A 26,988-nucleotide genomic window follows, 5' to 3' on the forward strand; every position below is an offset into this window, starting at 1 on the left:
AGTATAGGCAGACCCCTGTTACATTTCTGTGGCAGAAGTATAGACAGACCCCTGTTACATATATGCGGCAGAAGTATAAGCTGACCACTGTAACATTTATGTGGCAGAAGTATAGGCAGACTCCCGAATCATTTTTGCAGCAGCAGTATAGGCAGACCCCTGTTATATTTATGTGGCAGAAGTATAGGCAGACCCCTGTAACATTTATGTGCCAGAAGTAAAGGCAGACCCCCGTAACATTTTTCCACAGCAATATAGGCAGACCCCTGTTACATTTATGTGGCAGAAGTATAGGCAATCCCCTGTAACATTTATGTGGCAGAAGTATAGGCAGACCCCCGTAACATTTTTGCAGCAGCAGTATAGGCAGACCCCGGTAACATTTTTGTAGCAGCAGTATAGGCAGACCCCTGTTACATATATGTGGCAGAAGTATAAGCTGACCACTGTAACATTTATGTGGCAGAAGTAAAGGCAGACCCCCGTAACATTTTTGCAGCAGCCATATAGGCAGACCCCTGTTACATTTATGTGGCAGAAGTATAGGCAAACCCCTATAACATTTATGTGGCAGAAGTATAGGCAGACCCCTGTAACATATTTGCAGGAGCAGTATAGGCAGACCCCCGTAACATATTTGCAGCAGCAGTATAGGCAGATCCCAGTTACATTTATGTGGCAGAAGTATAGCCAGACCCCTGTAACATTTATGTGGCAGAAGTAAAGTCAGACCCCTGTTAAATTTTTTTGCAGCAGCAGTATAGGCAGACCCTTTTAACATTTATGTGGCAGAAGTATAGGCAGACCCCCGTAACATTTTTGCAGCAGCCATATCGGCAGACCCCTGTTACATTTATGTGGCAGAAGTATAGGCAGACCCCTGTAACATTTTTGCAGGAGCAGTATAGGCAGACCCCTGTAACTTTTTTGTAGCAGCAGTATAGCCAGACCCCCGTAACATATTTGCAGCAGTAGTATAGGCAGATCCCCGTAACATATTTGCAGCAGCAGTATACGCAGACCCCAGTTACATTTATGTGGCAGAAGTATAGCCAGACCCCTGTAACATTTATGTGGCAGAAGTAAAGGCAGACCCCCGTTAAATTTTTGCAGCAGCGGTATAGGCAGACCCTTTTAACATTTATGTGGTAGAAGTAAAGGCAGACCCCTGTAACATTTATGTGGCAGAAGTATAGGCAGCCCCCGTTACATTTTTGCAGCAGCAGTATAGGCAGACCCCTGTAACATTTTTGTAGCAGCAGTATAGGCAGACCCGTGTAACATTTTTGTAGCAGCAGTATAGGCAGACCCCTGTTACATATATGTGGCAGAAGTATAAGCTGACCACATTAACATTTATGTGGCAGAAGTATAGGCAGACCCCCGTAACATTTTTGCAGCAGCCATATAGGCAGACCCCTGTTACATTTATGTGGCAGAAGTATAGGCAAACCCCTATAACATTTATGTGGCAGAAGTATAGGCAGACCCCTGTAACATTTTTGCAGGAGCAGTATAGGCAGACCCCTGTAACATTTTTGTAGCAGCAGTATAGGCAGACCCCCGTAACATATTTGCAGCAGCAGTATAGGCAGACCCCAGTTACATTTATGTGGCAGAAGTATAGCCAGACCCCTGTTAAATTTTTTTTTGCAGCAGTATAGGCAGACCCTTTTAACATTTATGTGGCAGAAGTATAGGCAGACCCCCGTAACATTTTTGCAGCAGCCATATCGGCAGACCCCTGTTACATTTATGTGGCAGAAGTATAGGCAAACCCCTATAACATTTATGTGGCAGAAGTATAGGCAGACCCCTGTAACATTTTTGCAGGAGCAGTATAGGCAGACCCCTGTAACTTTTTTGTAGCAGCAGTATAGCCAGACCCCCGTAACATATTTGCAGCAGCAGTATAGGCAGACCCCCGTAACATATTTGCAGCAGCAGTATAGGCAGACCCCAGTTACATTTATGTGGCAGAAGTATAGCCAGACCCCTGTAACATTTATGTGGCAGAAGTAAAGGCAGACCCCCGTTAAATTTTTGCAGCAGCGGTATAGGCAGACCCTTTTAACATTTATGTGGCAGAAGTAAAGGCAGACCCCTGTAACATTTATGTGGCAGAAGTATAGGCAGCCCCCGTTACATTTTTGCAGCAGCAGTATAGGCAGACCCCTGTAACATTTTTGTAGCAGCAGTATAGGCAGACCCCTGTTACATATATGTGGCAGAAGTATAAGCTGACCACTGTAACATTTTTGCAGCAGCCATATAGGCAGACCCCCGTAACATTTTTGCAGCAGCCATATAGGCAGACCCCTGTTACATTTATGTGGCAGAAGTATAGGCAAACCCCTATAACATTTATGTGGCAGAAGTATAGGCAGACCCCTGTAACATTTTTGCAGGAGCAGTATAGGCAGACCCCTGTAACTTTTTTGTAGCAGCAGTATAGGCAGACCCCCGTGACATATTTGCAGCAGCAGTATAGGCAGACCCCAGTTACATTTATGTGGCAGAAGTATAGCCAGACCCCTGCAACATTTATGTGGCAGAAGTAAAGGCAGACCCCCGTTAAATTTTTTTGCAGCAGCAGTATAGGCAGACCCCTGTTACATTTATGTGGCAGAAGTATAGGCAAACCCCTATAACATTTATGTGCCAGAAGTATAGGCAGACCCCTGTAACATTTTTGCAGGAGCAGTATAGGCAGACCCCAGTTACATTTATGTGGCAGAAGTATAGCCAGACCCCTGTAACATTTATGTGGCAGCGGTATAGGCAGACCCCCATAACATTTTTATAGCAGCAGTATAGTCAGACCTCCGTAACATTTTTGTAGCAGCAGTATAGGCAGACCCCTGTAACTTTTTTTGCAGCAGCAGTATAGGTAGACCTCTGTAACATTTTTGTAGCAGCAGTATAGGCAGACCCCTGTAACTTTTTTCCAGCAGCAGTATAGGCAGACCCCTGTTACATTTCTGTGGCAGAAGTATAGACAGACCGCTGTTACATATATGCGGCAGAAGTATAAGCTGACCACTGTAACATTTATGTGGCAGAAGTATAGGCAGACTCCCGAATCATTTTTGCAGCAGCAGTATAGGCCCTGTTACATTTATGTGGCAGAAGTATAGGCAGACTCCCGTAACATTTTTGCAGCAGCAGTATAGGCAGACCCCTGTAGCATTTTTTTTAGCAGCAGTAAGGCAGACCCCTGTAACTTATTTGTAGCAGCAGTATAGGCAGACCCCCATAACATTTTTATAGCAGCAGTATAGTCAGACCTCCGTAACATTTTTGTAGCAGCAGTATAGGCAGACCCCTGTAACTTTTTTTGTAGCAGAAGTATAGGTAGACTCCTGTAATATTTTTGCAGCAGCAGTATAGGCAGACCCCTGTTACATTTCTGTGGCATACGTATAGGCAGACCCCTGTAACATATATGTGGCAGAAGTAAAGGCAGACTCCCGTAACATTATTGCAGCAGCAGTATAGGCCCTGTTACATTTATGTGGCAGAAGTATAGGCGGACCCCTGTAACATTTATGTGGCAGAAGTATAGGCAGACCCCCGTAACATTTTTTGCAGCAGCAGTATAGGCAGACCTCTGTAGCATTTTTTTAGCAGCAGTATAGGCAGACCACTGTAACTTTTTTGTAGCAGCAGTATAGGTAGACCTCTGTAAATTTTTTGTAGCAGCAGTATAGGGAGACCCCTTTAACATTTTTTTAGCAACAGTATAGTTAGACCCCTGTAACATTTTTGTAGCAGCAGTATAGGTAGACCCCTGTAACATTTTTGTAGCAGCAGTATAGGCAGACCCCTGTAACTTTTTTCCAGCAGCAGTATAGGCAGACCCCTGTTACATTTCTGTGGCAGAAGTATAGACAGACCCCTGTAACATTTATGTGGCAGAAGTAAATGCAGACCCCCGTTAAATTTTTGCAGCAGCAGTACAGGCAGACCCTTTTAACATTTATGTGGCAGAAGTATAGGCAGACCCCTGTAACATTTATGTGGCAGAAGTATAGGCAGCCCCCGCTACATTTTTGCAGCAGCAGTATAGGCAGACCCTTTTTAACATTTATGTGGCAGAAGTAAAGGCAGACCCCTGTAACATTTATGTGGCAGAAGTATAGGCAGCCCCCGTTACATTTTTGCAGCAGCAGTATAGGCAGACCCCTGTAACATTTTTGTAGCAGCAGTATAGGCAGACCCCTGTTACATATATGTGGCAGAAGTATAAGCTGACCACTGTAACATTTTTGCAGCAGCCATATAGGCAGACCCCCGTAACATTTTTGCAGCAGCCATATAGGCAGACCCCTGTTACATTTATGTGGCAGAAGTATAGGCAAACCCCTATAACATTTATGTGGCAGAAGTATAGGCAGACCCCTGTAACATTTTTGCAGGAGCAGTATAGGCAGACCCCTGTAACTTTTTTGTAGCAGCAGTATAGGCAGACCCCCGTGACATATTTGCAGCAGCAGTATAGGCAGACCCCAGTTACATTTATGTGGCAGAAGTATAGCCAGACCCCTGCAACATTTATGTGGCAGAAGTAAAGGCAGACCCCCGTAACATTTTTTTGCAGCAGCAGTATAGGCAGACCCCTGTTACATTTATGTGGCAGAAGTATAGGCAAACCCCTATAACATTTATGTGCCAGAAGTATAGGCAGACCCCTGTAACATTTTTGCAGGAGCAGTATAGGCAGACCCCAGTTACATTTATGTGGCAGAAGTATAGCCAGACCCCTGTAACATTTATGTGGCAGCGGTATAGGCAGACCCCCATAACATTTTTATAGCAGCAGTATAGTCAGACCTCCGTAACATTTTTGTAGCAGCAGTATAGGCAGACCCCTGTAACTTTTTTTTGTAGCAGCAGTATAGGTAGACCTCTGTAACATTTTTGTAGCAGCAGTATAGGCAGACCCCTGTAACTTTTTTCCAGCAGCAGTATAGGCAGACCCCTGTTACATTTCTGTGGCAGAAGTATAGACAGACCGCTGTTACATATATGCGGCAGAAGTATAAGCTGACCACTGTAACATTTATGTGGCAGAAGTATAGGCAGACTCCCGAATCATTTTTGCAGCAGCAGTATAGGCAGACCCCTGTTATATTTATGTGGCAGAAGTATAGGCAGACCCCTGTAACATTTATGTGCCAGAAGTAAAGGCAGACCCCCGTAACATTTTTCCACAGCAATATAGGCAGACCCCTGTTACATTTATGTGGCAGAAGTATAGGCAATCCCCTGTAACATTTATGTGGCAGAAGTATAGGCAGACCCCCGTAACATTTTTGCAGCAGCAGTATAGGCAGACCCCGGTAACAAGTTTATAGCAGCAGTATAGGCAGACCCCTGTTACATATATGTGGCAGAAATATAAGCTGACCACTGTAACATTTATGTGGCAGAAGTAAAGGCAGACCCCCGTAACATTTTTGCAGCAGCCATATAGGCAGACCCCTGTTACATTTATGTGGCAGAAGTATAGGCAAACCCCTATAACATTTATGTGGCAGAAGTATAGGCAGACCCCTGTAACATTTTTGCAGGAGCAATATAGGCAGACCCCCGTAACATATTTGCAGCAGCAGTATAGGCAGATCCCAGTTACATTTATGTGGCAGAAGTATAGCCAGACCCCTGTAACATTTATGTGGCAGAAGTAAAGTCAGACCCCTGTTAAATTTTTTTGCAGCAGCAGTATAGGCAGACCCTTTTAACATTTATGTGGCAGAAGTATAGGCAGACCCCCGTAACATTTTTGCAGCAGCCATATCGGCAGACCCCTGTTACATTTATGTGGCAGAAGTATAGGCAGACCCCTGTAACATTTTTGCAGGAGCAGTATAGGCAGACCCCTGTAACTTTTTTGTAGCAGCAGTATAGCCAGACCCCCGTAACATATTTGCAGCAGTAGTATAGGCAGATCCCCGTAACATATTTGCAGCAGCAGTATAGGCAGACCCCAGTTACATTTATGTGGCAGAAGTATAGCCAGACCCCTGTAACATTTATGTGGCAGAAGTAAAGGCAGACCCCCGTTAAATTTTTGCAGCAGCGGTATAGGCAGACCCTTTTAACATTTATGTGGAAGAAGTAAAGGCAGACCCCTGTAACATTTATGTGGCAGAAGTATAGGCAGCCCCCGTTACATTTTTGCAGCAGCAGTATAGGCAGACCCCTGTAACATTTTTGTAGCAGCAGTATAGGTAGACCCGTGTAACATTTTTGTAGCAGCAGTATAGGCAGACCCCTGTTACATATATGTGGCAGAAGTATAAGCTGACCACTGTAACATTTATGTGGCAGAAGTATAGGCAGACCCCCGTAACATTTTTGCAGCAGCCATATCGGCAGACCCCTGTTACATTTATGTGGCAGAAGTATAGGCAAACCCCTATAACATTTATGTGGCAGAAGTATAGGCAGACCCCTGTAACATTTTTGCAGGAGCAGTATAGGCAGACCCCTGTAACATTTTTGTAGCAGCAGTATAGACAGACCCCTGTAACATATTTGCAGCAGCAGTATAGGCAGACCCCAGTTACATTTATGTGGCAGAAGTATAGCCAGACCCCTGTTAAATTTTTTTGCAGCAGCAGTATAGGCAGACCCTTTTAACAATTATGTGGCAGAAGTATAGGCAGACCCCCGTAACATTTTTGCAGCAGCCATATCGGCAGACCCCTGTTACATTTATGTGGCAGAAGTATAGGCAAACCCCTATAACATTTATGTGGCAGAAGTATAGGCAGACACCTGTAACATTTTTGCAGGAGCAGTATAGGCAGACCCCTGTAACTTTTTTGTAGCAGCAGTATAGCCAGACCCCCGTAACATATTTGCAGCAGCAGTATAGGCAGACCCCCGTAACATATTTGCAGCAGCAGTATAGGCAGACCCCAGTTACATTTATGTGGCAGAAGTATAGCCAGACCCCTGTAACATTTATGTGGCAGAAGTAAAGGCAGACCCCCGTTAAATTTTTGCAGCAGCGGTATAGGCAGACCCTTTTAACATTTATGTGGCAGAAGTAAAGGCAGACCCCTGTAACATTTATGTGGCAGAAGTATAGGCAGCCCCCGTTACATTTTTGCAGCAGCAGTATAGGCAGACCCCTGTAACATTTTTGTAGCAGCAGTATAGGCAGACCCCTGTTACATATATGTGGCAGAAGTATAAGCTGACCACTGTAACATTTTTGCAGCAGCCATATAGGCAGACCCCCGTAACATTTTTGCAGCAGCCATATAGGCAGACCCCTGTTACATTTATGTGGCAGAAGTATAGGCAAACCCCTATAACATTTATGTGGCAGAAGTATAGGCAGACCCCTGTAACATTTTTGCAGGAGCAGTATAGGCAGACCCCTGTAACTTTTTTGTAGCAGCAGTATAGGCAGACCCCCGTGACATATTTGCAGCAGCAGTATAGGCAGACCCCAGTTACATTTATGTGGCAGAAGTATAGCCAGACCCCTGCAACATTTATGTGGCAGAAGTAAAGGCTGACCCCCGTTAAATGTTTTTGCAGCAGCAGTATAGGCAGACCCCTGTTACATTTATGTGGCAGAAGTATAGGCAAACCCCTATAACATTTATGTGGCAGAAGTATAGGCAGACCCCTGTAACATTTTTGCAGGAGCAGTATAGGCAGACCCCAGTTACATTTATGTGGCAGAAGTATAGCCAGACCCCTGTAACATTTATGTGGCAGCGGTATAGGCAGACCCCCGTTAAATTTTTGCTGCAGCGGTATAGGCAGACCCTTTTAACATTTATGTGGCAGAAGTATAGGCAGACCCCTGTAACATTTATGTGGCAGAAGTATAGGCAGCCCCCGTTACATTTTTGCAGCAGCAGTATAGGCAGACCCCTGTAACATTTTTGTAGCAGCAGTATAAGCAGACCCCTGTAACTTTTTTGTAGCAGCAGTATAGGCAGACCCCCGTAACATTTTTGTAGCACCAGAATAGGCAGACTCCTGTTACATTTATGTGGCAGAAGTATAGGCAGACCCTTTTAACATTTATGTGGCAGAAGTATAGGCAGACCCCTGTAACACTTATGTGGCAGAAGTATAGGCAGCCCCCGTTACATTTTTGCAGCAGCAGTATAGGCAGACCCCTGTAACATTTTTGTAGCAGCAGTATAGGTAGACCCCTGTAACATTTTTGTAGCAGCAGTATAGGCAGACCCCTGTAACTTTTTTCCAGCAGCAGTATAGGCAGACCCCTGTTACTTTTCTGTGGCAGAAGTATAGACCGACCCCTGTAACATTTATGTGGCAGAAGTAAAGGCAGACCCCCGTTAAATTTTTGCAGCAGCAGTACAGGCAGACCCTTTTAACATTTATGTGGCAGAAGTATAGGCAGACCCCTGTAACATTTATGTGGCAGAAGTATAGGCAGCCCCCGTTACATTTTTGCAGCAGCAGTATAGGCAGACCCAAGTAACATTTTTGAAGCAACAGTATAGGCAGACCCCCGTAACATCTTTGCAGCAGTAGTATAGGCAGACCCCTGTAACTTTTTTGTAGCAGCAGTATAGGCAGACCCCTGTACCTTTTTTTTTAGCAGCAGTATAGGTAGACCCCTATAACATTTATGTGGCAGACGTATAGGCAGACCCCTGTTACATTTATGTGGCAGGAGTAAAGGCAGACCCCCATAACATTTTTGAAGCAGCAGTATAGGCAGACCCCCGTAACATTTTTGAAGCAGCAGTATAGGCAGACCCCCGTTAGATTTTTGCAGCAGCAGTATAGGCAGACCCCTGTAACTTTTTTGTAGCAGCAGTATAGGCAGACTCCTGTACCTTTTTTTTAACAGCAGTAAAGGCAGACCCCCGTTACATTTTTGCAGCAGTAGTATAGGCAGACCCCTGTTACATTTATGTGGCAGAAATATAGGCAGACCCCTGTAACATTTATGTTGCAGAAGTAAAGGCAGACCCCTGTTACATTTATGTGGCAGCAGTATAGGCAGACCCCTGTTACATTTATGTGGCAGCAGTATAGGCAGATCCCCGTAACATTTTTGCAGCAGCAGTAAAGGCAGTCCCCTGTAACATTTTTGTAGCAGCAGTCTAAGCAGACCCCTGTACCTTTTTTTCAGCAGCAGTATGGACAGACCCCAGTAACATTTTTGAAGCAGCCGTATAGGCAGACCCCTGTACCATTTTTGCAGCAGCAGTATAGGCAGACCCCCGTAACAGTTTTGTAGAAGCAGTATAGGCAGAAATCCGTAAAAAATTTTTAGCACCAGAATAGGCAGACCCCTGTTACATTTATGTGGCAAAAGTATAGGCAGACTCCCGAATCATTTTTGCAGCAGCAGTATAGGCAGACCCCTGTTACATTTATGTGGCAGAAGTAAAAGCAGACCCCTGGAACATTTATGTGCCAGAAGTAAAGGCAGACCCCCGTAACATTTTTCCACAGCAATATAGGCAGACCCCTGTTACATTTATGTGGCAGCAGCAGTATAGGCAATCCCCTGTAACATTTATGTGGCAGAAGTATAGGCAGACCCCCGTAACATTTTTGCAGCAGCAGTATTGGCAGACCCCGGTAACATTTTTGTAGCAGCAGTATAGGCAGACCCCCTGTCACATATATGTGGCAGAAGTATAAGCTGACCACTGTAACATTTATGTGGCAGAAGTATAGGCAGACTCCCGAATCATTTTTGCTGCAGCAGTATAGGCAGACCCCTGTTATATTTATGTGGCAGAAGTAAAGGCAGACCCCTGTAACATTTATGTGCCAGAAGTAAAGGCAGACCCCCGTAACATTTTTCCAAAGCAATATAGGCAGACCCCTGTTACATTTATGTGGCAGAAGTAAAGGCAATCCCCTGTAACATTTATGTGGCAGAAGTATAGGCAGACCCCCGTAACATTTTTGCAGCAGCAGTATAGGCAGACCCCGGTAACATTTTTGTAGCAGCAATATAGGCAGACCCCTGTTACATATATGTGGGAGAAGTATAAGCTGACCACTGTAACATTTATGTGGCAGAAGTAAAGGCAGACTCCCGTAACATTTTTGCAGCAGCAGTATAGGCAGACCCCTGTAGCATTTTTTTTAGCAGCAGTAAGGCAGACCCCTGTAACTTATTTGTAGCAGCAGTATAGGCAGACCCCCATAACATTTTTATAGCAGCAGTATAGTCAGACCTCCGTAACATTTTTGTAGCAGCAGTATAGGCAGACCCCTGTAACTTTTTTTTGTAGCAGAAGTATAGGTAGACTCCTGTAATATTTTTGCAGCAGCAGTATAGGCAGACCCCTGTTACATTTCTGTGGCATACGTATAGGCAGACCCCTGTAACATATATGTGGCAGAAGTAAAGGCAGACTCCCGTAACATTATTGCAGCAGCAGTATAGGCCCTGTTACATTTATGTGGCAGAAGTATAGGCAGACCCCCGTAACATTTTTTGCAGCAGCAGTATAGGCAGACCTCTGTAGCATTTTTTTAGCAGCAGTATAGGCAGACCACTGTAACTTTTTTGTAGCAGCAGTATAGGTAGACCTCTGTAAATTTTTTGTAGCAGCAGTATAGGGAGACCCCTGTAACATTTTTTTAGCAACAGTATAGTTAGACCCCTGTAACATTTTTGTAGCAGCAGTATAGGTAGACCCCTGTAACATTTTTGTAGCAGCAGTATAGGCAGACCCCTGTAACTTTTTTCCAGCAGCAGTATAGGCAGACCCCTGTTACATTTCTGTGGCAGAAGTATAGACAGACCCCTGTAACATTTATGTGGCAGAAGTAAATGCAGACCCCCGTTAAATTTTTGCAACAGCAGTACAGGCAGACCCTTTTAACATTTATGTGGCAGAAGTAAAGGCAGACCCCTGTAACATTTATGTGGCAGAAGTATAGGCAGCCCCCGCTACATTTTTGCAGCAGCAGTATAGGCAGACCCCCGTAACATTTTTGAAGCAGCAGTATAGGCAGACCCCCGTAATATCTTTGCAGCAGCAGTATAGGCAGACCCCTGTAACTTTTTTGTAGCAGCAGTATAGGCAGACCCCTGTACCTTTTTTTAGCAGCAGTATAGGTAGACCCCTGTAAAATTTATGTGGCAGACGTATAGGCAGACCCCTGTTAGATTTATGTGGCAGGAGTAAAGGCAGACCCCCGTAACACTTTTGAAGCAGCAGTATAGGCAGACCCCCGTAACATTTTTGCAGCAGCAGTATAGGCAGACCCCCGTAACATTTTTGCAGCAGCAGTATAGGCAGACCTCTGTAACTTTTTTGACCCCTGTTAAATTTATGTGGCAGAAATATAGGCAGACCCCTGTAAAATTTATGTGGCAGAAGTAAAGGCAGACCCCTGTTACATTTATGTGGCAGCAGTATAGGCAGATCCCCGTAACATTTTTGCAGCAGCAGTAAAGGCAGACCCCTGTAACATTTTTGTAGCAGCAGTATGAGCAGACCCCTGTAACTTTTTTGTAGGAGCAGAATGGACAGACCCCAGTAACATTTTTGAAGCAGCCGTATAGGCAGACCCCTGTACCATTTTTGCAGTAGCAGTATAGGCAGACCCCCGTAACAGTTTTGTAGAAGCAGTATAGGCAGAAATCCGTAAAAAAAATTTTAGCACCAGAATAGGCAGACCCCTGTTACATTTATGTGGCAAAAGTATAGGCAGACTCCCGAATCATTTTTGCAGCAGCAGTATAGGCAGACCCCTGTTACATTTATGTGGCAGAAGTAAAAGCAGACCCCTGGAACATTTATGTGCCAGAAGTAAAGGCAGACCCCCGTAACATTTTTCCACAGCAATATAGGCAGACCCCTGTTACATTTATGTGGCAGAAGTATAGGCAATCCCCTGTAACATTTATGTGGCAGAAGTATAGGCAGACCCCCGTAACATTTTTGCAGCAGCAGTATAGGCAGACCAAGGCAACATTTTTGTAGCAGCAGTATAGGCAGACCCCTGTTACATATATGCGGCAGAAGTATAAGCTGACCACTGTAACATTTATGTGGCAGAAGTATAGGCAGACTCCCGAATCATTTTTGCAGCAGCAGTATAGGCAGACCCCTGTTATATTTATGTGGCAGAAGTATAGGCAGACCCCTGTAACATTTATGTGCCAGAAGTAAAGGCAGACCCCCGTAACATTTTTCCACAGCAATATAGGCAGACCCCTGTTACATTTATGTGGCAGAAGTATAGGCAATCCCCTGTAACATTTATGTGGCAGAAGTATAGGCAGACCCCCGTAACATTTTTGCAGCAGCAGTATAGGCAGACCCCGGTAACATTTTTGTAGCAGCAGTATAGGCAGACCCCTGTTACATATATGTGGCAGAAGTATAAGCTGACCACTGTAACATTTATGTGGCAGAAGTAAAGGCAGACCCCCGTAACATTTTTGCAGCAGCCATATAGGCAGACCCCTGTTACATTTATGTGGCAGAAGTATAGGCAAACCCCTATAACATTTATGTGGCAGAAGTATAGGCAGACCCCTGTAACATTTTTGCAGGAGCAGTATAGGCAGACCCCTGTAACTTTTTTGTAGCAGCAGTATAGGCAGACCCCCGTAACATATTTGCAGCAGCAGTATAGGCAGACCCCAGTTACATTTATGTGGCAGAAGTATAGCCAGACCCCTGTAACATTTATGTGGCAGAAGTAAAGGCAGACCCCCGTTAAATTTTTTTGCAGCAGCAGTATAGGCAGACCCTTTTAACATTTATGTGGCAGAAGTATAGGCAGACCCCCGTAACATTTTTGCAGCAGCCATATCGGCAGACCCCTGTTACATTTATGTGGCAGAAGTATAGGCAAACCCCTATAACATTTATGTGGCAGAAGTATAGGCAGACCCCTGTAACATTTTTGCAGGAGCAGTATAGGCAGACCCCTGTAACTTTTTTGTAGCTGCAGTATAGCCAGACCCCCGTAACATATTTGCAGCAGCAGTATAGGCAGACCCCCGTAACATATTTGCAGCAGCAGTATAGGCAGACCCCAGTTACATTTATGTGGCAGAAGTATAGCCAGACCCCTGTAACATTTATGTGGCAGAAGTAAAGGCAGACCCCCGTTAAATTTTTGCAGCAGCGGTATAGGCAGACCCTTTTAACATTTATGTGGCAGAAGTAAAGGCAGACCCCTGTAACATTTATGTGGCAGAAGTATAGGCAGCCCCCGTTACATTTTTGCAGCAGCAGTATAGGCAGACCCCTGTAACATTTTTGTAGCAGCAGTATAGGTAGACCCGTGTCACATATTTGTAGTAGCAGTATAGGCAGACCCCTGTTACATATATGTGGCAGAAGTATAAGCTGACCACTGTAACATTTATGTGGCAGAAGTAAAGGAAGACCCCCGTAACATTTTTGCAGCAGCCATATAGGCAAACCCCTGTTATATTTATGTGGCAGCAGTATAGGCAAACCCCTATAACATTTATGTGGCAGAAGTATAGGCAGACCCCTGTAACATTTTTGCAGGAGCAGTATAGGCAGACCCCTGTAACTTTTTTGTAACAGCAGTATAGGCAGACCCCCGTAACATATTTGCAGCAGCAGTATAGGCAGACCCCAGTTACATTTATGTGGCAGAAGTATAGCCAGACCCCTGTAACATTTATGTGGCAGAAGTAAAGGCAGACCCCCGTTAAATTTTTTTTTGCAGCAGTATAGGCAGACCCTTTTAACATTTATGTGGCAGAAGTATAGGCAGACCCCCGTAACATTTTTGCAGCAGCCATATAGGCAGACCCCTGTTACATTTATGTGGCAGAAGTATAGGCAAACCCCTATAACATTTATGTGGCAGAAGTATAGGCAGACCCCTGTAACATTTTTGCAGGAGAAGTATAGGCAGACCCCAGTTACATTTATGTGGCAGAAGTATAGCCAGACCCCTGTAACATTTATGTGGCAGCGGTATAGGCAGACCCCCATTAAATTTTTGCAGCAGCGGTATAGGCAGACCCTTTTAACATTTATGTGGCAGAAGTATAGGCAGACCCCTGTAACATTACTGTGGCAGAAGTATAGGCAGCCCCCGTTACATTTTTGCAGCAGCAGTATAGGCAGACCCCTGTAACATTTTTGTAGCAGCAGTATAAGCAGACCCCTGTAACTTTTTTGTAGCAGCAGTATAGGCAGACCCCCGTAACATTTTTGTAGCACCAGAATAGGCAGACCCCTGTTACATATATGTGGCAGCAGTATAGGCAGACCCTCTTAACATTTATGTGGCAGAAGTATAGGCAGACCCCCGTAACATTTATGTGGCAGAAGTATAGGCAGCCCCGTTACATTTTTGCAGCAGCAGTATAGGCAGACCCCTGTAACATTTTTGTAGCAGCAGTATAGGCAGACCCCTGTAACATTTTTGTAGCAGCAGTATAGGTAGACCTCTGTAAATTTTTTGTAGCAGCAGTATAGGGAGACCCCTGTAACATTTTTTTAGCAGCAGTATAGTTAGACCCCTGTAACATTTTTGTAGCAGCAGTATAGGTAGACCCCTGTAACATTTTTGTAGCAGCAGTATAGGCAGACCCCTGTAACTTTTTTCCAGCAGCAGTATAGGCAGACCCCTGTTACATTTCTGTGGCAGAAGTATAGACAGACCCCTGTAACATTTATGTGGCAGAAGTAAAGGCAGACCCCCGTTAAATTTTTGCAGCAGCAGTACAGGCAGACCCTTTTAACATTTATGTGGCAGAAGTATAGGCAGACCCCTGTAACATTTATGTGGCAGATGTATAGGCAGCCCCCGTTACATTTTTGCAGCAGTATAGGCAGACCCAAGTAACGTTTTTGAAGCAACAGTATAGGCAGACCCCCGTAACATCTTTGCAGCAGCAGTATAGGCAGACCCCTGTAACTTTTTTGTAGCAGCAGTATAGGCAGACCCCTGTACCTTTTTTTTTAGCAGCAGTATAGGTAGACCCCTATAACATTTATGTGGCAGACGTATAGGCAGACCCCTGTTACATTTATGTGGCAGGAGTAAAGGCAGACCCCCGTAACACTTTTGAAGCAGCAGTATAGGCAGACCCCCGTAACATTTTTGAAGCAGCAGTATAGGCAGACCCCCGTTACATTTTTGCAGCAGCAGTATAGGCAGACCCCTGTAACTTTTTTGTAGCAGCAGTATAGGCAGACTCCTGTACCTTTTTTTTAGCAGCAGTATAGGTAGACCCCTGTAACATTTATGTGGCAGACATATAGGCAGACCCCTGTTACATTTATGTGGCAGCAGTATAGGCAGACCCTCATATTATTTTTGTAGCAGTAGTATAGGCAGACCCCTGTTACATTTATGTGGCTGAAATATAGGCAGACCCTTGTAACATTTATGTGGCAGAAGTAAAGGCAGACCCCTGTTACATTTATGTGGCAGCAGTATAGGCAGACACCCGTAATATTTTTGCAGCAGCAGTATAGGCAGGCCCCGATAACATTTTTGTAGCAGCAGTATAGGCAGACCCCTGTTACATATATGTGGCAGAAGTATAAGCTGACCACTGTAACATTTATGTGGCAGAAGTGTAGGCAGACCCCCGTAGCATTTTTGCAGCAGCAGTAAGGGCAGACCCCTGTTACATTTATGTGGCAGAAGTATAGGAAAACCCCTGTAACATTTATGTGGCAGACGTATAGGCAGACCTCCGTAACATTATTGCAGCAGCAGTATAGGCAGACCCCTGTAACTTTTTTGTAGCAGCAGTATAGGCAGACCCCCGTAACATATTTGCAGCAGCAGTATAGGCAGACCCCAGTTACATTTATGTGGCAGAAGTATAGGCACAAAATTGAAGACATGGGCTAGGCATGGCACGTATGTGAGGCTGTCGAGCTGCAGAGCCGCCACCAGGTTACGGCCATTGTCACACACAACCATGCCCGGTTGGAGGCTCAGTGGTGAAGCCAGAGGTCGGTCTGCTTTGTTGTAGCAGCAGTATAGGGAGACCCCTGTAACATTTTTTTAGCAGCAGTATTATCAGGGTAATAAAATATTCTAAGTACAGCACCAATCGGGCCCACCCCACTTGCCCTGTTGCCGGCGGTAAGAACAGACACCACACAGGGATCTGGTATCATTCCTCACACGGGACATGGCTCTCAGCTGTGCCAACGTGCTTTATTTCAGATTACATGAGATCTTATACCCTTTGTCCCCTCACCAACAAGGGGTGATGGGCTTATAACCATATATGGGCAGTCCGGATTTTCGGCCTGAGACAGTGAAAATTATGTACATGGTTGAACATCTTGATATCTTGTTCCAGCGATTCTGGGAAAACGGCCAAGTACACGCGGCCTTGTGTCTGGTTCCGTATCTTCTCTGAATTTCTAGAACATCTCTCTCAGCCTTCTAAAGCCTTGGAATATCTGATGTTAAGGCGACATATAAGTTTTTTTTCTTATTTGGAATTGAATAAAACTTGCATATAGGTATAAAAGTATAAAGAACATATGGCAATATATATATATACACCCTCACAAACCCCCCTAAAAAACTTAATATGGAGATCAAGCATCAGACTTTGCACTCTTCCTCGGTCGTCTCTCTCTTGCGTCAGGGTTTCTCCACTGCCCGTAAGTCCCTACTCCTAAAAGGGAGGGATCCCTACCTCACCTCAGAAGGAGGCCATGGATTCCCTGGGCTTATTTCCGGGCATCCATACCCTCTATCTGTACGAGTTAACACCCCGCAGGGTGTGCCCTCGCCAGAACCTAAGGTCTTCTGCACTTTCCCTAGGCAAATGGGAATTCCACTGACAGTCCATCTTAGGAGACTGAGGCGGCGCAGTACTAGTCCATCTCTCCATTCTTCTGGTAACGTATCTGGTTGGCATTATCGGAACTGGCTCTTCATCTTTTTCAAACAAGGGAAACATTGGTCACATTATCCAGTCCCTTACTCATACTCTTTTTAATGAAAGGGATAATACACATACAGGAAATTACATACCCCACCTCTTTCTGCTAAAATCATATCCACGGCCACTCTATTTTGGAACGCCATGGATGCAGTGGGCCCTAACTGGTCAGCTAACCCTTGCAAAGCATCCCTGTTGTAGTTTACAAACCTCTGCTGATTGTAATAGATATAATTCATCCAATCTACATTATTATTAACAGTGACAATAGCAAATAAGGACTCAAAACCTGCTTTAACCTGATCTCTAGAATTAAATTCATCTGGCACCCCCCTTGGCACTCCTATTGTATCTATGTGTACATGTGGATTAAAGTTACCACCTTGAGTGTCAACGTCTCTCTTAGCATGATGCGGTGTTGGATTCTCACCCTCAGTGTAGGCTTCATATTGCACATTTGATTGTATTAATTTGTTCTGAAACGGGGCGAGTGTACAGTAGTCAAAGGTGTGTGTTAGAGGAATTGTACCACATTATAGCATGTAAAGGATATGCAGGATCATTAGTTCTTTCAGTGCGAAGTGTGGATCCAAGTGGGCTTTCCTTCGAGCTTGACTGCATTTGGGGTGGTGAGCAACATCTGGTAAGGACATTCAAACCGGGTTTCTCTCTCAAACTTTTTCACATAGACCCTGTCACCTGGTTTCAGATTGTGACACTCATCTGTAGGACCTGGGAGAAAAGCAGAGACTGCAGAATGCATTATTAACAATTCCTTGGAGAGGCTCATGACAAAATTAACAAGAAGATCATTCCCCAAGCTCAGCTACTGTGGCATGTATCCTCCTAAGAAAAAGAAAAACTAATGGAAGACACTCAATTCAAAATTTGCCCATTTTCTCTATTGCCTTTTGTATCTACTTTCCCACTACTCCGCGGATGGTAGGGTGTGTAAAAAGCGTGGAATAAACCCAAAGCAGACATAACGTGTTGCATTATTTCACCTGTGAAGTGTGTACCTTTGTTTGACTCAATCACTTCCGGTACCCCATATCTGCGGATTACCTCATTCATGAGCTTCTGTGCGGTTACCTGCTTATTTACTTTAGTAACAGGGTAGGTCTCCAACCTGAAAAACATCAACAACAACAAGCACATATTCAAGCTTTCCAACAAGTGGGAGCTGAGTGTAGCCAATTTGCAATCCCTGAAATGGGTAGAGTGGTCTAGGCAAGTGTGATGTGGCAAATTTTACTTCTGCCCTGTTGCTTTACGGCAAAGATCATGCAAAATTGGACAAATGATGCAGCAGCTACAGAAAACCAAGGAGCCACCCGTCCTTGTTCAAGCATAGACATCATTACTGCTTTAAGAGGTGCGTCTTTTCGTGCGTCAGCTGGGCCATCATGGGGCACAGGGACCGTGGTAGGCAAGTGCCGTTGACTGTTCACCATATGCCGTCCCTTTTTAGTCAATTTTTCCTTTTCTTCCTTGCTGGCTTGTAACTGTAAAGTCATTAGCATATCAAAGTCCAAGTTCAAATCAAAGTCCAAGTTCAAATCAAAGTCCAAGGTCAAATCAAAGTCCAGGTTCAAATCAAAGACCAAGTTTTTATCAAATTCTTCTTTTCCACGGCTTGAGGGCCGCTGCTTTTGCTGTGTGGCCTGTGATGGCGTTGCCTCTTGCTTCTCCGGTGTAGGAATTGGTGTGAGCTTTCCACCTTGTCAGGTAGAAGTAGGGCCTCCATGAGACTGCACCGCTGCAACATTCTTAATTGGCTGTCCTGCTGTGGTAAAAAACTGTCTGGCCTTCCATGTTGGGCCTTAATCATGAGCTATGCCAAATGCATACCGGGAGTCAGTGTAAATGTTTACCGTCTTACCTTCCTCCACTCTACACGCCTCCGTGAGTGCTTTTAGTTCCGCTTCTTGTGCTGCGACATGCGGAGACATTCTGCTTTTAGGACATCTTGTTGTGTAACCACTGCATATCCAGTGTGGAGTCGTCCATCACCCTGGGTACCATCTATAAAAAACAACTCAAAATATGCATTATTAACAAGGGCTTTCAGTAACTTTTTTAAAACTTAAATTTTCTTGTTGCATCAATGCTAGACAATCAGGCTGGTATTCTATTTCAAAAAGATCAGAACCTTGTTGCAAAAAATAAAAAAATTAAAAAATGGCTTGCAAAAAATTTAAAAATGGCTGAATTTAAAAATGGCTGACTTGCAATACCTAGATCACCTATGCCTTCTCCTCCCCCCCTTTAAACCAGGGTACTCAATTGGAACAAGGGTACCCTGTTTCAGGTAGTACAACATTGTAAAAAGATTTGATGGATGCAGATAAGGCCTGTAAGATGTTAGCACCAATAACAGACATGAGTTACATCGGGACAGAATAATCTACAAACATCTATTCATATTTGAAATGTGAGATCCCTTTAAGTGAATTCATTATTAGTCTGATCCTGCCTGCAATATCTTATCAAAATCTGAGACAGGAAAAAAAAAACAAAAAAAAACTTTTACTAGCTGCTCACGCTCCTCACCCCCTCCCTTGGACAAGAAGGATGAAACATTACTACGTACTATTACATCATCTAGCTCCACCCCTTCGATATTGGCACATTGCGTCCGTCTTCTCAGCTTAATTTCAGCTTAACAGTCCACATGTCCACATCTCAACCAAGCAAAGTCCCATGCATGGGGAGGACTTTTATCCCCAGTCATTACCTGCATCACACATTCCACACAGCCCGAACACGGGTCACTAACTCACATCCATCCATGCTCTCAAGTCTGCTCCGTCATCCCCCTTGGAGGTGTACCAGTACACACAGATGCACGGACAAAAAAAGTTTGACAAACATACATACATCAGTTGAAAAACATCGAGGTGAGTGCTATAATTTTATAAAGTACATAATTCTATTGAGATGAGATTGTGAATGAGCGCTATCTTTGACAAATTATGTGAAAAAGTTTGCTGAGTGACTGAGATATTCTATATTTCTTATCTACTGAAGCTATTATATGCTGTATTAAACGCTGAAGTGTTTTAGAATCCGTGACCCTGAATTTGGAGTGAATTCTGAAAGCCCCCCCTTTTCAAAATATAACTGTTATCTCTCCGCGAATATGAAACACAGACTGAATTGTTTAGCTTAAACTATTGCCTGCATTTTGAACTCATAATTAACACATATCCTGAGACCTTGCAACATTCATTTTCAACCCCTGTATAAGTAAGAATATATGTTTTAGAAATCGCTATATTTCCTGTCTAATAAGACAGTATAATTAATTAAATTCATTTCAATTCATTGTAAGCAAGCCAAGATATTAACCAAGGTTGTTATTGCATTTTCTCTCTCGCTGTTATCTTCCGACCTTGGAAAGCTTACACAGACTCGCAGCTACATGTCAACAAAACTCTTCTCCCCTAAAAGCAAGCTCAGTTAACTATTTGCACTATTTGCACATACAGTATATACATATATATATATACACACATATATATCCACCTGGTATGGATTATACATATTATACACCTTTTACTCTCTCTTTGCCAACAAATCACATGCATTGTAACTTTCTTATCGACTTTCTTGTTACTTCATACTTCTCTCCCCTACCTAACTGCCAATATAACCTTTAATAGACACTCTCCTGACGCCCTCTTGATCACTTACTGTACTTTTCAACATTTCACTTACGGATACTTTCTTAAACAAATAATGTGTACATACTTTCTCTGACTGTCTCTCTCTCTCTCCTCCTCCTCCAGCATTTTCTAGCAAACCTTGGTCTTCCAAGGCACCTCTCGGTCCTAAAGACCTCCCCCCAGACATCATTTTGTAATCTGCCGTGCGGGTCGGTGTCACACATTTTCATAAGTTTTGTTACATTTTACAGATTCATCCACACGGCGGCAGCCCTTGAGGGGATCTGTCTTCTTTAATAAGATCTTACGCATATTACAACAACAACAACAATAATAATAACACGCTCCATAGAATGCATCCCTCTTAATTTTCAAATTGTCAGCCCCTTATATACCGGCAGAACAACCGAGGGTCCCTTCTCCTTATGGAACCAGCCCCATAAAATGCATCTCTCTGAAATCAAATCGCTAGCCCCATATATAAGGCAAACCGACCGAGAGTCCCTTCTCTTATGAAGCCTATCTCACAAAATGCATCCCTCTCTGCTAAACCATTAACAACTAACTAAACTAAACTGAGGGTCCCTTCTCTTGTGAGATTAAATGAAAAGAAAGAGAGAAAAAAAAACTTCTGCAGATAGAACAATCTCCACTATTATTAAAACGTTAAAACTTCAAAGTACAAATAGACTACAGACTAGTTTCTGGGTGACCGATTGGTGCGCATATCACGGTCAGTGGTCCATGACGGCAAACCCGGAGCCCACACGAGTTACCGTGTAGAACTCTTAACCCAACCCGTCCGGTCACAAACCACAGATAGTCAGTCCTGCTGCAAGACTCTCAGCGTAAAACACAACATAAATATATGTTTGTCTTACCTGGAGTTCTAAGTGAGTTGATCAGGCTCGGTTTGCAGCAGGACGGCTTCTCAGTAGCGTGGATCCGGGTGAATTGCGCTGTAAGCTCCTGGTTTTACCGCCCCACAGTTGAGCGCCATTTATCAGGGTAATAAAATATTCTAAGTACAGCACCAATCGGGCCCACCCCACTTGCCCCGTTGCCGGCGGTAAGAACAGACACCACACAGGGATCTGGTATCATTCCTCACACGGGACATGGCTCTCAGCTGTGCCAACGTGCTTTATTTCAGATTACATGAGATCTTATACCCTTTGTCCCCTCACCAACAAGGGGTGATGGGCTTATAACCATATATGGGCAGTCCGGATTTTCGGCCTGAGACAGTGAAAATTATGTACATGGTTGAACATCTTGATATCTTGTTCCAGCGATTCTGGGAAAACGGCCAAGTACACGCGGCCTTGTGTCTGGTTCCGTATCTTCTCTGAATTTCTAGAACATCTCTCTCAGCCTTCTAAAGCCTTGGAATATCTGATGTTAAGGTGACATATAAGTTTTTTTTCTTATTTGGAATTGAATAAAACTTGCATATAGGTATAAAAGTATAAAGAACATATGGCAATATATATATATATATATATATATATACACCCTAACAGTATAGTTAGACCCCTGTAACATTTTTGTAGCAGCAGTAAAGGTAGACCCCTGTAACATTTTTGTAGCAGCAGTATAGGCAGACCCCTGTAACTTTTTTCCAGCAGCAGTATAGGCAGACCCCTGTTACTTTTCTGTGGCAGAAGTATAGACAGACCCCTGTAACATTTATGTGGCAGAAGTAAAGGCAGACCCCCGTTAAATTTTTGCAGCAGCAGTACAGGCAGACCCTTTTAACATTTATGTGGCAGAAGTATAGGCAGACCCCTGTAACATTTATGTGGCAGAAGTATAGGCAGCCCCCGTTACATTTTTGCAGCAGCAGTATAGGCAGACCCCCGTAACATTTTTGAAGCAGCAGTATAGGCAGACCCCCGTCACATCTTTGCAGCAGCAGTATAGGCAGACCCCTGTAACTTTTTTGTAGCAGCAGTATAGACAGACCCTTGTAACACCTATGAGGTAGCAGTATAGGCAGACCCTCGTATTATTTTTGCAGCAGTAGTATAGGCAGACCCCTGTTACATTTATGTGGCAGAAATATAGGCAGCCCTCTGTAACATTTATGTGGCAGAAGTATAGGCAGCCCCCGTTACATTTTTGCAGCAGCAGTATAGGTAGACCCCCATAACATTTTTGCAGCAGCAGTATAGGCAGATCCCCGTAACATTTTTGCAGCAGCAGTATAGGCAGACCACTGTAACTTTTTTGTAGCAGCAGTATAGGCAGACCCCTGTACCTTTTTTTTAGCAGCACTATAGGTAGGCCCCTGTAACATTTTTGTAGCAGCAGTATAGGTAGACCCCTGTAACATTTATGTGGAAGATGTATAGGCAGACCCCTGTTACATTTATGTGGCAGGAGTAAAGGCAGACCCCCCGTAACACTTATGTGGCAGCAGTATAGGCAGACCCTCATATTATTTTTGCAGCAGTAGTATAGGCAGACCCCTGTTACATTTATGTGGCAGAAATATAGGCAGACCCCTGTAACATTTATGTGGCAGAAGTAAAGACAGACCCCTGTTACATTTATGTGGCAGCAGTATAGGCAGACCCCTGTTACATTTATGTGGCAGCAGTATAGGCAGATCCCCGTAACCTTTTTGCAGCAGCAGTATAGGCAGACCCCTGTAACATTTTTGTAGCAGCAGTATAAGCAGACCCCTGTAACTTTTTTGTAGGAGCAGTATAGGCAGACCCCAGTACCTTTTTTTCAGCAGCAGTATGGGCAGACCCCTGTAACATTTTTGTAGCAGCCGTATAGGCAGACCCCTGTAACATTTTTGTAGCAGCCGTATAGGCAGACCCCTGTACCATTTTTGCAGCAGCAGTATAGGCAGACCCCCGTAACAGTTTTGTAGAAGCAGTATAGGCAGAAATCCGTAAAAAAATTTTAGCACCAGAATAGGCAGACCCCTGTTACATTTATGTGGCAAAAGTATAGGCAGACTCCCGAATCATTTTTGCAGCAGCAGTATAGGCAGACCCCTGTTACATTTATGTGGCAGAAGTAAAAGCAGACCCCTGTAACATTTATGTGCCAGAAGTAAAGGCAGACACCCGTAACATTTTTCCACAGCAATATAGGCAGACCCCTGTTACATTTATGTGGCAGAAGTATAGGCCATCCCCTGTAACATTTATGTGGCAGAAGTATAGGCAGACCCCTGTAACATTTTTGCAGCAGCAGTATAGGCAGACCCCGGTAACATTTTTGTAGCAGCAGTATAGGCAGACCCCTGTTACATATATGTGGCAGAAGTATAAGCTGACCACTGTAACATTTATGTGGCAGAAGTAAAGGCAGACCCCTGTAACATTTATGTGCCAGAAGTAAAGGCAGACCCCCGTAACATTTTTCCACAGCAATATAGGCAGACCCCTGTTACATTTATGTGGAAGAAGTATAGGCAGACCCCTGTAACATTTTTGCAGGAGCAGTATAGGCAGACCCCTGTAACTTTTTTGTAGCAGCAGTATAGGCAGACCCCCGTAACATATTTGCAGCAGCAGTATAGGCAGACCCCAGTTACATTTATGTGGCAGAAGTATAGCCAGACCCCTGTAACATTTATGTGGCAGAAGTAAAGGCAGACCCCCGTTAAATTTTTTTGCAGCAGCAGTATAGGCAGACCCTTTTAACATTTATGTGGCAGAAGTATAGGCAGACCCCCGTAACATTTTTGCAGCAGCCATATCGGCAGACCCCTGTTACATTTATGTGGCAGAAGTATAGGCAAACCCCTATAACATTTATGTGGCAGAAGTATAGGCAGACCCCTGTAACATTTTTGCAGGAGCAGTATAGGCAGACCCCAGTTACATTTATGTGGCAGAAGTATAGCCAGACCCCTGTAACATTTATGTGGCAGCGGTATAGGCAGACCCCCGCTAAATTTTTGCAGCAGCGGTATAGGCAGACCCTTTTAACATTTATGTGGCAGCAGTATAGGCAGACCCCTGTTACATTTATGTGGCAGAAGTAAAAGCAGACCCCTGTAACATTTATGTGCCAGAAGTAAAGGCAGACACCCGTAACATTTTTCCACAGCAATATAGGCAGACCCCTGTTACATTTATGTGGCAGAAGTATAGGCCATCCCCTGTAACATTTATGTGGCAGAAGTATAGGCAGACCCCTGTAACATTTTTGCAGCAGCAGTATAGGCAGACCCCGGTAACATTTTTGTAGCAGCAGTATAGGCAGACCCCTGTTACATATATGTGGCAGAAGTATAAGCTGACCACTGTAACATTTATGTGGCAGAAGTAAAGGCAGACCCCTGTAACATTTATGTGCCAGAAGTAAAGGCAGACCCCCGTAACATTTTTCCACAGCAATATAGGCAGACCCCTGTTACATTTATGTGGAAGAAGTATAGGCAGACCCCTGTAACATTTTTGCAGGAGCAGTATAGGCAGACCCCTGTAACTTTTTTGTAGCAGCAGTATAGGCAGACCCCCGTAACATATTTGCAGCAGCAGTATAGGCAGACCCCAGTTACATTTATGTGGCAGAAGTATAGCCAGACCCCTGTAACATTTATGTGGCAGAAGTAAAGGCAGACCCCCGTTAAATTTTTTTGCAGCAGCAGTATAGGCAGACCCTTTTAACATTTATGTGGCAGAAGTATAGGCAGACCCCCGTAACATTTTTGCAGCAGCCATATCGGCAGACCCCTGTTACATTTATGTGGCAGAAGTATAGGCAAACCCCTATAACATTTATGTGGCAGAAGTATAGGCAGACCCCTGTAACATTTTTGCAGGAGCAGTATAGGCAGACCCCAGTTACATTTATGTGGCAGAAGTATAGCCAGACCCCTGTAACATTTATGTGGCAGCGGTATAGGCAGACCCCCGCTAAATTTTTGCAGCAGCGGTATAGGCAGACCCTTTTAACATTTATGTGGCAGAAGTATAGGCAGACCCCTGTAACATTTATGTGGCAGAAGTATAGGCAGCCCCCGTTACATTTTTGCAGCAGCAGTATAAGCAGACCCCTGTAACATTTTTGTAGCAGCAGTATAGGTAGACCCATGTAACATTTTTGTAGCAGCAGTATAGGTAGACCTCTGTAAATTTTTTGTAGCAGCAGTATAGGGAGACCCCTGTAACTTTTTTTTAGAAGCAGTATAGGGAGACCTCTGTAACATTTTTGTAGCAGCAGTATATGCAGACCCCTGTAACTTTTTTTACAGCAGCAGTATAGGCAGACCCCTGTTACATTTCTGTGGCAGAAGTATAGGCAGACCCCTGTAACATTTCTGTAGCAAGAGTATAGGCGAACGCCTGGAAACTGGGGTACTATGACTGTAGGCGATGGCCGGAAAAATCAGTTAGTTAACAGTATAGGTGAGGCCTCGAAAAATTAGTGTACCAAGAGTACCAATGTACCCCTGAAAAATTGCTCTACCGAGAGGGCAGGTGAAACCCATAAATATATTTTTAAAGACCCAGCTCGCTGTTGCCTAATTTTTCTCCTCAGGGTGGCAGCGTCCGTGGTGGACTTGCGGAAATGTGCACAGACACGTCGCACCTTGCTGAGCAGGTCAGACAAGTGCAGGTAGTTTTTCAGAAACCGCTGAACCACAAAATTGAAGACATGGGCTAGGCATGGCACGTATGTGAGGCTGTCGAGCTGCAGAGCCGCCACCAGGTTACGGCCATTGTCACACACAACCATGCCCGGTTGGAGGCTCAGTGCCGAAAGCCAGAGGTCGGTCTGCTCTGTCAGACCCTGCAACAGTTCGGGGGCCGTGTGCCTCTTGTCACCCAGGCTGAGGAGTTTCAGCACGGCCTGCTGACGCTTGCCCACCGCTGTGCTGCTGCGCCGCGTCACACCTACTGCTGGCGATGTGCTGCTCACATTTCTTAATAGAGAGTTAGAGGTTGCATAGGAGGAGGAGGGTTTAGAGGAGGTGGCATAGACCGCCGCAGATACCAGTACCGAGGTAGGACCCGCTATACTGGGTGTGGGTAGGACGTGTGCGGTCCCAGGCTCTGACTTGGTCCCAGCCTCCACCAAATTCACCCAATGTACCGTCAGGGAAATATAGTGGCCCTACCCGCCAGTAGTTGTCCACGTGTCTGTGGTTAAGTGGACCTTCCCAGTAACCGCGTTGGTGAGGGCATGATTGATGTTGCGGGAGACGTGCTGGTGTAGGGCTGGGATGGCACACCGGAAAAAATAGTGGCGACTGGGGACCGAGTAGCGTGGGACCGCCACCGCCATTATGTTTTTGAAAGCCTCCGTTTCCACAAGCCAATAAAGACAAGCAGAGTTGCAGACAGCACAACCTTAACCCAATAAGGGATGAACTGGTAAATTGCAATCGCCACAAGGAAATTGATCCAAATAATTTCCAAAGTAATCCAAGTATGTAGAGAAAAGTAT

Source organism: Eleutherodactylus coqui, chromosome 2 (genome assembly GCF_035609145.1).
Source record: "Eleutherodactylus coqui strain aEleCoq1 chromosome 2, aEleCoq1.hap1, whole genome shotgun sequence".
Classification (NCBI taxonomy): domain Eukaryota; kingdom Metazoa; phylum Chordata; class Amphibia; order Anura; family Eleutherodactylidae; genus Eleutherodactylus; species Eleutherodactylus coqui.